This window comes from Myxine glutinosa, chromosome 4 (assembly GCF_964187855.1).
Source record: "Myxine glutinosa chromosome 4, kmMyxGlut1.1, whole genome shotgun sequence".
Lineage (NCBI taxonomy): Eukaryota > Metazoa > Chordata > Myxini > Myxiniformes > Myxinidae > Myxine > Myxine glutinosa.
The window spans coordinates 76,158,583-76,176,282 of NC_136264.1; the positions used below are offsets into that span (position 1 = coordinate 76,158,583).

Consider the following 17,700-nt stretch of genomic DNA (forward strand, 5'->3'; position numbering starts at 1 on the left):
ACAAATTATACAACATTTCGCTGTCGGCTTTATGTTTTTCAGTCAACGTAGTGGTATTTCCATAAGCAATATCATGCTTCATACACACTTCGTCAACCCTATTTGTAGGTTTAGACCAAGGTTTAGGATTGTCAGCCTCATCTAATCTTTTATCCAAGTTTGTTCCTGGACCACAGAAAGAATACCCTGGAAGGTGTAATTCCCCTGGAATTCCAGTTGTTGTAAATTTACTTCCTGACAGAAACTTTTGTATGTCTCCTCCTCTTTTAGGAGAGATGAATTGGCACTTTTTAGAGCCACATACTTGACATATTCCTTTTTGATAAACTCTATTATTTTTAGCTTTAACATAAGAGATATTTTTAGATTTAGTTTTCTTTTTACATTTGAGACAATAACTCATATTTATTTATCAGAAAAATTCCGACAGAGTATCAAAACCTTTTTGGTTTTCAACATATACATTTCAATCTTTATTTTTTAAACATAAAGAATCCTAAGGAATGCCTTCACTCTCTCCTCCATTTATTTACAAATAAAAACTAACTAAAGTCAATGACACCAACATCATCAATCACATAATCTTTTCCTTCTTCTTCTTCTTCTTCTTCACCACTTTCTCGTTTAAATCTCCTCCCTGAAATTGAAGACATTGACGTTCTTATTTTTGAAACCATTATCTTCATAAGAGTTGTTAATTCTTTAATTTCCTCTTCGGTGCGTTGAGATTGATTTATTTGCTTTAATACACTCAATCTTTTATGAATCTCAATGATTTCCATCTTTTTATATTTTTCCTCCCTCTCTCTTTGCTCCCTCTCCTCCTCCTCCATTTTCTCCCTCTCCTCCTTCTCCTTTTTCTCCCTTTTCTCCCTTTCCTCCTTCTCCCTTTTCTCCCTTTCCTCCTTCTCATTTTTCTCCCTCTCCTCCTTCTCCTCCTTTTTCTCCCTCTCCTCCTTCTCCTCCCTCTCCCTTTCCTCCTTCTCCTTTTTCTCTCTTTCCTCCTTCTCTTCTTCAACTCCTTCCTCATCCCTTGCTACCCTTGAGTTTGAACCCCAAAGAATATTATACATATACTCATCTGGATTTTGAGATATTCTTGTATCTATAATTATTTTTCTCATAATAGGATACCAATAAGATTTGTTGACGATTTCTAAAAGAGTTTTATATTTCATAACTTTGAGAAGTTCATTTTTATTTAATATTTTAAACAAGTCTCTATTTGTGGGTTTAACAATATCAGTATAAGGCCAGTTTTTAATGACAAAATTCCCATGTATATGCTCCAAATCATAAGGTATGTAATACCGAGCACCCTTTTCTTGTAGGTATCCTTGAATACAAAAATTATAATTCTCTTGTAGTCTTCTTCCTGCCATTTATGTATCAGAAATATATGTGAGATTAATATTATGACAGGTAATACCACCCCATCTTCCCACTACCAAATCGGTTTGTATTCCTCGGCTTTCTATCCTTATCTCATTACCTTCCTTCTTTGTCATGCGAACCATCGCTATACTATCATATATTTTTCTTTTCTTAAAATAACGTATTTGTTGTTTACTAATTGTACTTCCACATAAATCCTTATCCTCACCAAGTGGATAATATTCTTCTTTACGAGACTGATTTAAATCATGTAGGTCTTCTATGTTTATTGAAAAAGACCAATTATACCCTAAATCAGGCATATCATACCCCCATTTATTAATTCGCATATTAACTAAATGTCCTTCTTTATAAAATTCAATTGTAAGCAGGTAGTTAAATTCAATGAGGAAAGGTGTATGGTCAGTATAACCAGGTGTTGTGGTTGTAAATTTTACTTGTTTCACAAAACGTGCTGTTTTCTTTAAAAATATATATTGTGATAAATCACTTAATCTAATTAAGTCATTCGCATCTGTAGGGTTTGGATAATTGATTAATTTATAAGTATTCTTCATATTAATATTTTTACTTACACTATATTTTTGTCGTTCAGCCTGTGCCTTTGTATAATAATTTGATAAATCAATATCCTGAGAGGATTTTCCAAAGATAGAACCATCTTTTCCAACATAAGTCATTTATATTAGATTAAAAATGATATCATAAAAATTTTCATTATTGTTGAGTTGAAATAATACATATAAACATAATTGACCACAACATTTAGAATTAATTTCTTGAACTTGAAATGTTTGATAAACACCATTCTGTAAGAATTGTATTACTTCAACAGGTGGTGGCATACCATAACTATCAAAATAATATTTATCCTGACTATTATGAATACAAACCCAATGAGAACCATTCTGTGTGTCTAAATTCATAATAATATTCTTTGTATTCTTATTTATATGTATTAATTCATCTCTCATACAGATTACCACATTATCAATTTTTAGTGTTTTACAATACTTGGCTAGTTCTATATTTGACGTTGTATTCTTTCCAAATTGTTTAAACCATTTATCCATTTATTTATGAGAAAGATACAATCCATTACCCCGTTTAGTTAGTTTAACACCCGCTTGAGCGATAGAGGAAAGCATATCACCAACCAACAATCTAGCTTTATCAGGTAGACTTTCAAGTTTTTGAGCAAAATCTACAATTACACCACTTCCACTAATTTGTTTCTCCAACTCCTTGTTATGTCTTTCCAATTCTTTTTGAGCTTTTAGTTGTGCCTTCCTTTCGTTAGCAGTTTTTACCGCTGCTGAAATACCACCAGTCAATGCTCCCGCCGCACTTAAACCAGCAAATAAAGGAATTAGAAACGGGAGAAATCCTCCTCTTGACTCGTCTATTGAATATTTCTTTAACATAGGTTTCGTCATTTTAATTTTAAGTGATCCAACATCATTTAGTGTTTTTACTTGTGTGTGTGTGAGTAAAACATCAATTCTTACAGCTCCTTTTCTTTGAATTGTATTAACATTAATAATACAAGGCTTTTGATTTTGAATACAAGATGTTAATTTATTAAGATTGATTTGATTAACATATACCCCTACCATTTATTTATGAGAAAAAACCTATGTGATATTAATCATAACACCATTATCTGTATTAATCTGTAATTCTGTTTCCTCCAAAAGCAAACAATAAGCATCAACTTCTTCATTCTCCCCTCTTTCAATGTATAGAGAAGTATCCACTCGATTAGACTTTATAGTTTCCTTTTGAGAACTCAGGTCAATTGCGTAGATTGTATATAAACCTTTAAATGCAACCATATCCAAAATAGGATCATTATTACCATTACTTTCACACACCTTTTGGTAGGACTTGTAGGCTTCCGCATAATCATTTTTTTCCCAATCAATTTCCAATCTATCTCGCGGATAAAATGTGCCATCAAGAGAAACCCGAAGTTGTTTCACCTTAGCATTATCACTCAGCGCATTATTCTTATTAGTACCGTCCTCTCCATCTGGTTTTTTAAAAATGAGCCAGAGGTATCGTGGCTTTCCTTGAAGAACACCCAAATTCCAAGTGTAGGTAGTGTGTTCCAGTTTAACGTGTTGACATCTTCTTTTAAGGTATGATACATTTAGCGGTTTCTTTGAGTTAAGTCTTCTATTTAACATCTCTTCCGTTTTAAGATTAGGAGTATATTCACTGATATACCAACACAAATCATTAATAACAAATTTATTGTTGTCTCCAAAAGCATTTTCAGCCCCAAAAAGCAATCTATTTACATTATCATTCCTTTGTAGTTGAAATCTAATTTTAAGACCATACAAAACTTTATCATAATCGCAAAATCCAAATATACCTTTAAGAGGTACTGCTACGGTAAAACTATTCTCAGCTTTTGCGTCATCATTATACATTGACTTCCTTTGACTATAACCAGGGTCTGCGTTTGTACCCGTTGACATATCAGGAATAAAACCTTCAACAGCTCCCTTACCCATTCTATCACTAAACGAATATAGTGTAAATTTCATCATTTCAGATGTAGCAGAGACATAATCAACCGCTTCAACCTCTTGTGTTCCAATATACAGGCGGACACTGTCAAACATTTTCCAGAAGAAATCATTTACGAGTGTAGCATTAGTATTATTCGCAGCCTTAGTGAATTTAAATTTACACAGCAAGAAACTATCAGCTATATTCAAGTAAGTTTGTTGATTATTTATTTCAAAACTTTTTGTTCCGTTTGAATTCCAGTCTGTTCCTGTTATAGCATTTACCTTAAAATAGTCTTCCTTTTTAGTGGAGTTTGAAATGATAATCGTATCATCCAAATCATAGATACTATCAATCGCTTCCATACTTGTATTTATATAGCATTAAAATTGTTGAAACCCTGACCCAAGTATTTTAATGATTTTTTGTCGTTCTTGTGAAGATAGTTGAGTTTTACCTTTTTTTATTTCTTTGATTGCTTGTAATTTATGAGACTCCTTTTGAGCATCTTTTATACTCTTTATAGCACCCGCAACGGAGCCCACGGCAGAAGCAGTTGAATCAATTAGGTCTTTATGTTTAAGGATGGTTGAACCAATACCCATTAGAGTATCAATTATCCCATCTCCTTTATTTCGAAATTGATGACCTACACCTCGTTGTCTCTTAGGTTTATAGTATCCTCTACCCACATACCTTGTATAGTCTGGTGAAAGGAACATGCCCTCCCCTGTAATTATTTTATATTTTCCCAACTCGTGTTTTCTCACAATAACCATTATTTATTTATTGAAAAACTTCACGTAGGTGAATTCTGATGGATATAATTTCATCATTAAAGGATATCATACGATTATCTTGGTCGGTTATCCAAAAACTTACTCTGTATATGGTTTTTCCTGACACAGGTAAATAGACAAGATTTTTTGGTTCCATATTAAATTTATAACCAATCGGGGTTGAGTATGCACTGAATGAAAATATTGTATTTGTTCTTATTCCATCGTTATAAGCACCATCAATCAAATCACAATGAATTAATACTGAATTTATACCGGAGGATATTTGGATAACATTATCACTGTAAAACGTCCCGTTATTTTCAATCTTTTTTGAAGAGAAACCCAATAGCTCTCTAAACGAATTTTCAATCGTGAAATCAACTTTATAATTATTTTAAAGTTTAATAGTTGATTTTGAAGTGTGTTTTTGAATATCTATTACAATATTTTTTGGTTCATCACCTTTTTCTTTCATAAGGCGAGAGACTTCTGAAGATATTTGAGAAATCTCGTAAGCTCCAGGTGAAACGGTTATAGTTTTATATCCACTTCCTGGATTATAACTAAACTTGTTGTTTTTCTCTGTGATATTAAAAAGGGTATTGTAAGTTTCCATTGACAACAAAGATGCCTCATATGAGGTAAGGGGGTCAAGTTGTAGTGGGTAAGGGAATGAAGCTGTGTAATCGCTCGTTGTGAAATTAAAACTAAGAATTGTGCTTCTCATCTTATTTAATATCTAATAAAATATCTTTGTATTGACATTTATTAATTATTTTCATGTTCATCAACTGATCTAAAATGGCTGAGGATTCATTAAAACAATTGTTGTTTCCAGCCTTCTTACTACCTAACAACAATAATAGCCTATTAACTAATTGTGATGGGTCATTTGGAAGAAAACTAACACCCGAACCAAGCTTACTTAAAGCATCAATAATATGTTTCTCCTTCTCATTCTTCTTACTTTTACCAGCAACAGAAACTCCATAATCAAGTGTATTTAACAACTCAATATATACCCTATCTTCCTCTCTTTCCATATCAAGTGGTTCCTCAAAATATTTTGAACCGCTGAATCCGGGGTTTGTTAGAAGAAACATTAATCTTGGAGTTAATTTAACATTTGGTTGAGTAGAACTCAAGAACATCAATTCATCATTAAATATCAATACCTTTTCTTCCACAAGATGAAACACTGCTGGTTCTTCTGTTGGAATGAGACCTGCTCTGGTTTTTGAACCCGCAGAATATTCATTGTTTTGAAGAGCTTCCACAACATAATTAGGGGGTTGATTTACCTGCTCAAGTTTCCGAAATAATCCCTCGTCATCATATTCTAATTCACCAAGTTCTTGTTTTGTTATCTGACTAAAATCTTTGAGCATTTGAAGTTTTTTCGGAGTAAATTCTACCGTGGGAACTGTAGGGTGTTGAGTTTTCAAAAGTGGTTTAAAGAATTTCTCTTGTTTTCTTTCAAAGGCTTCTTCACCAGTTAGTTTCTGTCTCTGTTTCTTCTTTATCTCTTCCTGTTGTTTAACAACTTTTGAAACTAATTGTTGATGTTCCTTAAACTTTCTTTCTCTTTCTTCAGTATTCATTTTCTGTATTTATTTATTGAAAAATATCATTTAGTATCTCATCTTGTTTCACAACAATATATTTATATTTTCCAATCGTGTGTTTCATATAATTTTCAAATTCTTTTTTACTACATAACGTAGAGCAATTATCTCTCCAAAAATTATTTACATCTATTGAATTTAACTTAAATAAAATAAAAGTATTGGCATTGTTTCTTATTGAGCGTCGAGGGAGTTGAAAATATGATTGACTAAGATATATACAATTACAAGAAGAATGTCTCCCTCTTGTATAGTAGCTATCCATTACTGTTTGGTTTCTCTCATTAACACAATCATCAAAGATGACAAGGTTCTTTTTTGATTTATCTAAATCTTGAGGTGAAGGTATATCATCCGTATTATCACTGAGAATACAAGTTATGGGTTTCGATTTTGATTTCTGTGTATCACAAAATAATTGTATTATATCATCAATATTATAATCATTTAGTTTGTTTTGAAGTTTAAATAAACCGATAATGTCTTCCTTTTTAAGACCCGCATTAAAACCCTGTGAGAGTAGTTGATACTCGGGTTGAAAACTTGACTTTGTAAAAATTATTAAATTATCATAATCTAAAAAATTAGAACCAAGGAGCATCTTTAAAAGTAAACAGGTTTTTCCACATCCGCTTGAACCAACTATTAGACATCTCAATGAATTTGGAATGTTTTTATGGTTATTAAATTTTATCTTATTTTCCCAAACGGGTAAAAAATCATTCATTTATATATTTGGAAAACAAGTTATCCAACTTTTTTTGAGCTATTTGAGAAACTCTATATTTTATCCTGAGTTCGGGTTTAATTTCAAAATAATCCATTATTTTATTTATATAGTATCTTGTATTAACATTTCCATTAAAATTATTTTGAATAATAAATATCATTAAACCCTTATACATTTCCTCAATACAATTAGTCTCTTCCCTTGAAAGAAATGGTGTATTATCATCACAATACTTAACATTCATCTCTCTTATTAATCTTGTAAAGTAATTCATTTTTGGTTCTAATTTAAAAGAGTTATATATTTTTTTATATTTCTTATTATCATTAATTAAAATTAAATCACAGAAAATACATTGTTTATATGAATCCTCATCATTAAGCCCCACTCTATCACAAGCCGGACAATTCTCTAATTTATCATATGGAGAGTCTGGAAATTCTAAATATCCTTCAGAACTTATCATATTTATGTGGTAAATTTTTACTTAAACTAAACGCAAGTTTATTCATTAATAAATACAATGTTTCAAAGCACAAAAGACAAATTTCAATCAATCTCTACTTCGGTGGAAGATATAGAAAAATATGTCAAAGATGTTAAATTGAACAAAGATAAATATGGAAATTTTTGGGTAAAACCAGTTATGGAAAATAACATGAGCCCCTCTATTTCATTTAAAGGAAGAGCTCTAACTATACCTGGAAAGACATCCATTAAAGTAAATCTAACAAAAGTTTCTCCTCTACTCCTGGCAATTTATTCAAAGCTTGAAAAAGTGATTGACCACGATACTTTGAAAAAGAATGATAAGACCATTAATAATTCTAGAGGAGACATTTGTATTTTCTTTAATAATCCAAAGGGTGTAGATCTAAGTAAAATGAATGATGTTAATATTTCTGGTGAAATGTCATTTCGTTCTATGATAGTTAGAGATTATTTAAAGATAACTTTTGATATAAAAATTGTAGAGATTGAATCTGTTAATGAAAGAAAGTATATAGATATTGATGGGAATATTTTTCTTGCTAATTAAATATGAGTCAATACAGCAGTGAAGATTTTACTATTTCATTGAACTCAGACGATAGTGATGATAGTATTTCATTGAACTTGGACGATGGTGATGATAGTATTTCATTGAACACAGATGATAGTTATGATACTAATAGTTTGTGCTCAAATGATAGTTATGAGAGTAGCTTTATTGATGACTCTGAGTATGATTCTGAGTATTCATGTGATAGTTATGACTTAGATGATTCTGAGTGAAAAAGTGTTTTAGTTTAAGCACAGCGATATATATAAAACGGAGCTGTAAAGCTCAAAAGTGTTTTATTTTAAGCACAGTGATATATATAAAACACCACGTTTTCTCACGCTATAAATATGGTTTATTGTGATACTTGCGAGAAGGAAGTAAAATATTATAAACAACATATTCTCACCGCAAAACATACATACAACATTTTAAACAAACTTTCCCCTCTTCCACCTGAAACAAAACACTGTTCTACATGTAATAAAAATATCCTCAAGAAAGGCTTCAAAATACATCTTAAAACAAATCTACATTTATCAAATTTTATCACAACTAAAAACTCTGATGGAGCATTCAAAGGACATATTAAAATAAGAGTCTTTAACTTCAAACCTCCTGAACCAGAGTCTATAGTTGATGCTGTAGAAATAGTTAAACCTGCTGTTCAAACGTTGATTGAAAAAACACTAAAGGAAATGAAACCACTTAAATTTTATATGGGAGTAAAATTAGAAATGACAAAGGATGAAGGAGTTATAGATGCACCATACATGAGAACTGAGCCACACTTTATATCTTCATATCAAGATTTTAAAACATCAGGAGTCTATGATGAACTTATTAAACAAGAGCAAGATGTGGATAATTCAATCGTAGGAAGTGGATTCAATATAGGAAAAATTATTTACATAGACATTCATATTCTTAAATCAGATCCTCTAAAAGCTTCTTCTTACATTGATTTACCCAGTGTTATCAAAAATAGAAAAGCAGTTATCAATATCAAAAATAAAGACAATAAATGTTTTCTCTGGTCTATTTTAGCACACTTACATCCTCCACATTTTCATGATGAAAGAGTATCTCATTATAAAAAATATGAGAATACATTAAATACGAAAGATCTAAAGTTTCCGATGACTTTAAATGATATTCCTAAATTTGAAAAGATGAATAATTTATCAGTTAATGTTTATGGTCTAACAGAAACAAACAACATTCAGGTTTTAAAGCTTTCTGACAATTGTAAACAAACTCATATTAATCTTCTATATTTTAATTCAGACGAAAATTCACATTATACATACATCAAAGATATTGCTAAATTAATAAAACCACAAGTCTGTAAGAGAACAAATAAAATATATATTTGTTTGCGTTGTCTTAACTTCTTCAATTCACAAGAAAGATTAGATAAACATTCAAATTATTGTGGCGAACATAAATCAACGGTAATCAATATGCCTAAAGAAGGCTCAAAGATCACATTCAAAGATGAAAATAAAAAGATCAAACATCCATTTGTTATATATGCTGATTTTGAAAGTATTTTAGAAAAAATTGATACTGCTTCTCAAGATCCAAAAGAATCATACACAAATAAATATCAAAAACATACTCCTTGTGGTTTTTGTTATTATATCAAATCATCCGTTGGTGATAAATATAACAAGTTAGAGATGTATAGAGGCTCAAATACCCCAGAGGAGTTTGTGAAACGACTAGAAAAAGACTGTGTTCGATTAACCAAGATAATGAGAGAAACCAATAAACCAATGTCCTTAACAAGTAAAGAAAAAAGGGAATTTATAAAAAACAATGTCTGTCATATTTGTGAGGAGAAAATTGGTAAAGGTCTAAAGGTTAGAGACCATTGTCATCTCACTGGTAAATATAGAGGTCCGGCTCATCAAAGTTGTAATATTAATTATCAACTCCCCTCTTTCATTCCTGTCTTTCTTCATAACAACGCTCATTATGATACACATCTATTTATCAAGGAACTCTCAAAGACTTCTGGAAGTATCTCAGCAATTCCAAACACGGATCAGAAATACATTTCATTCACAAAAACAATTCACACATCTCCTATTACTCATATCAGATTTCTTGATACATTTAAATTCATGGCAAGTCCATTGGTTAACTTGGTTCAAAATCTAAAAGAGTTTCCATGTCTTTCAGAGTATTTTTTAGATAAAGATTTTCTAACACAAAAGGGAATTTACCCCTATGACTATATGGACTCATTTGAGAGATTCAATGAAACACAACTTCCTTCAAAAGAAAATTTCTATAACAAATTAAATAATAGTCATATATCTGATAAAGATTATGTACACGCACAAAATGTTTGGGAAAAATATAACATCAAGAATCTTGGCGAGTATCACGATTTGTATCTCAAAACTGATGTGCTTTTATTGGCCGATGTATTTGAAGCCTTTAGATCTGTTTGTCGCACTGGATATGGATTGGATCCTGCTCACTACTACACAGCACCTGGATTGGCCTGGAGTGCGATGTTGAAAATGACAAAACAAGATTTGGATTTGATAACCGATGTTGATATGCTTTTGATGATTGAAAAGGCAAAAAGAGGTGGAATTTCACAAGTCTGCTCGAGTAGATACGCAAAAGCAAATAACAAATATCTTCCAAATTATGATCCAACGAAAGAGAGTTCTTACTTGATGTACTATGACGCGAACAACCTGTATGGCTGGGCAATGTCTCAGGCTCTTCCTTATGGAAAACTTAGATGGGTAAAGGAAAAAGACTACAAAAACGTTTTACAAGATGTATGTATCTCTACACAAAAAGAATTGGATGAAGAAAAAGTTGGTTATTATTTTGAAATTGATTTAAAATATCCAGAGGAACTCCATAACCTACACAAAGATCTCCCATTTGCTTGTGAGAAAGCAAGTCCAAAGAAAGAATGGTTGAGTGATTATCAACGATCGTTTGATATAGGTGAATCAACAGAAAAATTACTTACTACATTATATAACAAGAAAAATTATGTTCTACACCAAAGAAATTTGCGACAATATTTATCAAAAGGTCTAAGAGTAGAGAAGATCCATAGGGTTCTAAAGTTCAATCAAAGTCATTGGTTAAAGGGGTACATTGATTTTAATACACAAAGAAGAACAGAGTCAAAAACAGATTTTGAGAAAGACTTTTATAAATTGATGAATAATGCGGTCTTTGGTAAGACTATGGAGAATGTGAGGAAAAGACAAAATATCAGACTATCAACATCTTGGGAACAAGCATCAAAATTAATTAATAGACCGAGTTTTACTCGAGCTGAGGTCTTTACTGAGAACTTTTGTGCGATCCATTTGATTAAAGAGAGTATTGAAATGAACAAACCTATTTATATTGGAACAACAATTCTTGATTTATCAAAGTCATTAATGTATGATTACTTTTATAATAACTTGAGGAAGAAATATCAAAATGATGTTAATCTACTTTATATGGATACAGATAGTTTTATTTTGAAAATTAATACCAACGATGTTTATTCAGACATGAAAAGAGACATTAATATCTATGACACGAGTAATTACAGTCCAGAGAGTGAGTTGTTCTCTTCTAAAAATAAAAAGGTGATTGGAAAGTTCAAGGATGAATTAGGAGGAAATGTTATGAGTGAATTTGTGGGATTGAGGTCAAAGGCTTATGCTTATAAATACATTGTGAATAACGTTGAAAAGACTGATAAGAAGTTAAAAGGTGTAAAGAAAAATGTTATTAAAGAAACAATAAACTTTAAGGATTATTATAACTGTTTAACAACAAAGAAAGAAGAGTTTAGAAAGATTAATGGAATAAGAAGTTATAAACATCAATTATATTCAGAAGAGATAAATAAGAAAGCATTGGGGGCTTTTGATGATAAGAGGTTTATTTTAGAAAATGGAATTGATAGTCTCCCTTATGGTTATATAAGTATATAAGTGATAAGATATATATATAAGTGATAAGATATATATATAAGTGATAAGATATACATAAGTGATAAGATATATATAAGTGATAAGATATATATAAGTGATAAGTTAAAAAGGGGGGGGGTTGGGGATTTTAACGGGCTACCGCCGCCTTTTTTACTATTATATAAATGATAGAACCAAGTATCAACCAGACTAAAGAGTGGAGGTGTAATCAACCTTGGTATATAAATGGAAAACATAATGAATGTGAAAAATATCAAATAGGTATAATTGAAAAGGCAACTGGTAAAAAAGTTCACAAAACAAATAAGAGAATTAATTTAAATACCGGTGAATTGGGTAAAAAAGATGGAAATATTTTTGAGTGGACGGAAAACTTTGATGGTTGTCAGGAAAATATATACTTTAATTTAAAAATGGTATGTGGCACTGGAGGCGCTCAAGCAAGAACATTGAGGGAGGTTTACCATTTTATCTTAGCTCAGTTAAAATATCTTAATAAAGAACCAAACTCAAACATATTTTTTGTTAATATATTAGATGGTGAAGAGAGTTGTAGGAGAATTAAATTATTTCCCACGCATAAACAAATATTTGTAGGGTCGTTGTTTGAGTGGGTTATATTCACCAGATGATATTAAGAGTAAAAGGTTAAAAGGTCCATGAGGTCAGAAGGATCACAGGTGTTTAAGTGGTCTAATGAATAAGGATAACATGTCAAAAGGTTAGAAGGTTCGTAAAGAACAGGGTGAGAGAAATATAGGTGTTTAGGGGCAATGAGGGAGGGAAAGAATTAATATGGAAGTGAATGGGTCAATGTTTGAGTGGGTCAAAGATTAATCTGCCAGATGATATGTAGAAGAAGGATGATAGGTCTATAAGAGAAAACAAATATTTGTAGTGTTTGAGTGGTCTAATGAACAACATTAAGGATAGGTACTACAGACAAAAGGTTCATAAAGATGAGGGTGGGAGAAATAGAGGTGTTTATGATTTTTGAAAAAGACAAGGGGGTAAATGACATTAGATAGGGATTTCCCATGTTAAACGGAGGTGTCCCAGAAGCAACATTATTACACTACTGGCCTCCCCCACCTCGATATCATGATATACTAAGTCCGTACGACCAGGTACATCTGTGAACAAATGTTTAAATTCGAACATTAGGCTGGACAGTTGTCCTTGCTGTTCCCTTGTTAAATGACCTAACTTCTCATCCAAATGACTCAACACTTCGGTGTTCGTCAATTTGGGGCAGGCCTGGTCATCCAAGTTATCAAACTTCACACCGGCGTTTCCGTCCATTTTCACCGGTACGACAGGTGAGACAGGAACTACGTCTTCCACCGGTTCCCTCTCATGATATTTCTTCAGTCGGTTGACATGACACAACTGTCGCTTTTTCCGTCGGTCGGGAGTGGTCACCACGTAGTCTGTCTCATTCACCCTCTCCTCCACTGCATAAGGACCGAAATATCTAGCCTGGAGGGGCTGACCTGGAACGGGCAGCAATACTAACACCCGGTCCTGAGGACTGAAATTCCTTATCTGCGAGGTCTTGTCATGTCTTTCCTTCATTTTCCCCTGGGCCCTTCTCAAGTTCCGTCGTGCCACCTCACACGCCTTTGCCAATCGGTGTTTCACTGTGGACACATACTCCACCATCGGTGTCCGGGACTCCTGTAGTAACCACTGTTCTTTCACCAATTTCAACGGTCCCCGCACTGCGTGTCCAAACACCAGTTCAAACGGACTGAATCCCAAGGAATCCTGCACGGACTCCCTCGCCGCAAACAACAATAGGGGTATCCCTTCATCCCAATCCTTGGCACATTCAAAACAATACGTTCGGATCATATTCTTTAAAGTCTGGTGAAACCTTTCCAGGGCCCCTTGGCTCTCGGGATGGTAGGCGCTGGATCTTACTTGTTCCACCCCCAACAGGTGTACCACTTGCTGGAACAGTGTGGACATGAAATTGGAACCCTGATCTGATTGGATGATCTTAGGTAGACCAACCCAAGTGAAAAATTTAATCAAGGCCTTTGCAATAACTGCCGCCGTTATTTTCCTCAGAGGCACTGCCTCGGGGAACCTGGTGGATGCGCACATGATGGTCAGTAAGTATTGATGTCCAGCTTTGGTTTTGGGTAAAGGGCCCACACAGTCCACAATGACTCGGCTGAATGGCTCTTCAAAAGCTGGAATTGGCTTTAACGGGGCGGGTGGGATTTTTTGATTCGGCTTTCCCACCAGCTGACAAGAATGGCAGGACTTGCAGAACTTCGCCACATCCCGTCGCAATCCCGGCCAGAAAAAATGTACCAATATCCGGTCACAGGTCTTGTTCACTCCCAGGTGCCCGGCCCAAGGGGTCTCATGTGCCAAACTCAAGATCTCCTTCCGGTACAGCGGTGGCACCACAATCTGATAGTGAACTTTCCACTCATCGTCTGCGGGCACCTCCGGGGCCTCCATTTCCTCATTAGGGTTTCCCCCTTCATGAAATACCCCACAGGTATCTTCGTAGCCTCTTCTTCCGTAACGGCTTTCTCAATTAACCTCTGGATCTCCGAGTCTTCGTGTTGTTCTTCCACTAGTCTCCTTCGGACCAGCGCGGTTTGCTCCCCTTCGTTCCCCGCGGTCTCCGACGGACACTCCACGTCCCCTTGCGTTCCAGACGCTACCATTTCTCGAACTTCCTGGGAATCCCTCCCCTGGTTATTTCCCTTTTCCGAGTTGTCTTCCCGTACCTCTAAGGGTTCTAACTCCCCCTCTCTTTCTTCCTCCTTCTCTTCCGCGTGCTTTCTACCCATAGCCCGAGTCACTGCACAGGATGGAAAGATCCCCGGAATCTCCATCTCTAACCGAGTGGTGTTATTTTTCTTACTGGGCTTGTCCACCATTATTGGATTACCCGAAACTCGCCCCCCGGCCAAATCATTCCCGATAATAAAAGAGATTCCCTCCACAGGAAGGGTGGCTTGTAAGCCTACGGTGACCGGCCCTGATACCAACTCAGAACTCAACTGGATGACATGAAGCGGAGCTTTAACATAGCCCCCGACCCCCTGTAAAAGCACACTAACCCCAGTTGCCGTCTTCTCCGACAATGGCAAAATGCCCTCCAGCATCAACGATTGGTGGGCTCCTGTGTCCCTCAATACCCTAACTGGCTTCTGGTTACTCGGGTCGCCATCCAGCGACACGAACCCCTCTGAAATGAAATGTTTGTAGCCCTCCTGAACAAGGTTCTCCCGGGACGCCGTACCTTTGACAGGGGAATCTTGCCCCCGCTCTGCTCTCCAAGAATGATTTCTCACACTTGCCAGTGCATTCGGAGTCGCACTAGACTGATTCCGTTCCGGGTTCTCCCTTTTCCGGAGGTAACATTGGGACATCAAGTGTCCAGTTTTATGGCAAAAAGCACAAGTAGGCCCGGGGGAGAACCTCGGGGTCGGCCTTGAGCCCCCCGAAAAATAAGTTTGTCTTGGGCCCGTAGCCCTCTGATTTCTAACAGTTGGGGTATCATAGTTGTCCCCATAATCATCTCGAGGCCGCCGCCAGGTAAGGTCGTTCTCCGCACCGGGTGTTCCATAACTCCCCTGCTGAAGTCTAGGCGAGGAGTTAGGTTTGTGGACCCCTATTCGGTGGGTTAAGGCATAATCATCCGCCATGGTGGCTGCGTCCCACAACTTTGGTACTTTCTTTTCCTGCAGGTACACTTTGATGTCCTCGTGGACACACTGCTGGAATTCCTCCACCAGGATCAAGTCACGCAATGTTTCGAAGTCTTTCTCGACTCCTTTTGACTCACACCACCGATCAAACATGTTTTCTTTCACCCTGGCAAACTCCACATGGGTCTCACTCTCCCTCTTCCTGGCATTCCTGAATTTTTGCCTGTAAGCTTCCGGAACCAACTCATAGGCCTTGAGGATGTGCTTCTTCAGTACCTCATAATCTGCACATTGGTCCATTGGTAGCGCCGAATAAATCTCTTGAGCTTTCCCCACCAGCACACTTTGCACTAGTATGGTCCAGGCCTCCTCCGGCCAGTTTAATTGTCGAGCCACTTTCTCAAAGTGTGGAAAAAATTTCGCGACTTCCTTTTCACTGAACGGTGGAACCAGCCTCACATGTCTGCCCACATCCCAGGTTTTCTGGTTAGGTGTCGACCCCGTCAGCAAGGGTGGTGCCTCTCCCCGTTCTCTCATTAACTCCAGCTCCTTGAATTTAATTTCTTGCTGAAGCTCCATGTCACGTTCCTTTAATTCCCTTTCTGCTTTTCTCTCCTCTGCTTCGAGGTCCCTTGCAGCTCTCCTCTCCTCTGCTTTTCTCCCTTCTAACCTTTCCTGGAGTTCTCGTTCCACTCTCCTTTCCTCTGCTTGTTTCTCTTCTCTCCTCTCTTCTGCTTTCCTTTCTTCTTCTGCTCTTTCCTTTTCTGCTTTCCTTTCTTCTTCTGCTCTTTCCTTTTCTGCTTTCCTTTCTTCTTCTGCTAACCTTTCCTGGAGTTCTCGTTCCACTCTCCTTTCCTCTGCTTGTTTCTCTTCTCTCCTCTCTTCTGCTTTCCTTTCTTCTTCTTTTAACCTTTCCTGGAGTTCTCGTTCCACTCTCCTTTCCTCTGCTTGTTTCTCTTCTCTCCTCTCTTCTGCTTTCCTTTCTTCTTCTTTGATCCGTTCCTGGCTCCGTAATTGCAACTCCAGTTTCCGGAGCTCCACGTCTTCTGGTTCTTCGGGTAGCCACTCCCAGGCTAACTCGTCCCATGTTCCTAATCCCACCATAGATTGTATCACCGTGGCCTGCAACTCTGCCTTCCTCAAATTAGTTCGGACCTCCAAGTTAAAATGTTTGGCCAATTTCAAGAGGTCCGACTTTAGTAACGCTCGGAACTGTGCCTCACTCGGTGTTACCGCAAAGTTCTGTGCCACAAACGCCATGGTGACTATCGTTAACACCTGTTAACCTTCACCCAAGACTTTACCCCAATTTCCCCAAAAATTTACCAATTAATACTTAATTAATAAATTTTAATTAATAAAAATATTATTTTATTATTTTATACAAATACACTTTTAGATCCCGGACGTAGACCCAATTGCGAATCCGCAAATCGTAATTTGGACGAGCCCCCAATTCTGTTACGTGGTCCCCTCGGTGAATACCTGGTCTCGGTGACCCCCGGACCGTGAGAGGAACTTCGCCAGAAAGTTGTATTATATATGCGCTTTCGCCACGCAATCCATATGAATTCCACCCAAGAGAAAACTGATGTTCAAGGATATATTTCAATGGTAATGACACCATACAATTTCAATGATACAACCACGGAGATTTTCCCCGAGCAATCAATAGCAAACAACCATCCACAATTCCCAATCCACAATCAATCCCCTATATGATTAAGATGGCCATCTTATATATGTGTGTTCACTTCGGTACTCACGACCCCCTTTTGGTCTCTGCTCCTCACAATGTCTCTGGGCCCCTCCTGACCAAGATACTGGTCGGCGTCGCCGCACTCGGGCAGTTGAACGAACTCCGGGTGGACGTTTTTCCACCGGGCAGGTATCGTACCAGGCACCGTGGCTGCAGCCCCTCGTGGCCACGCGAAGCGGGTACGGTAGAGCAAGCC

At 36.0% G+C, this 17,700-nt stretch overlaps 1 protein-coding gene across 1 annotated transcript in view; it reads right to left on the reverse strand.

The window, feature by feature from the left end:
• LOC137416624 (histone H2B 1/2-like) overlaps positions 1 to 17,700 on the reverse strand; it is a 34,097-nt gene that overhangs the window by 13,278 nt on the left and 3,119 nt on the right. The window lies entirely within an intron of this gene.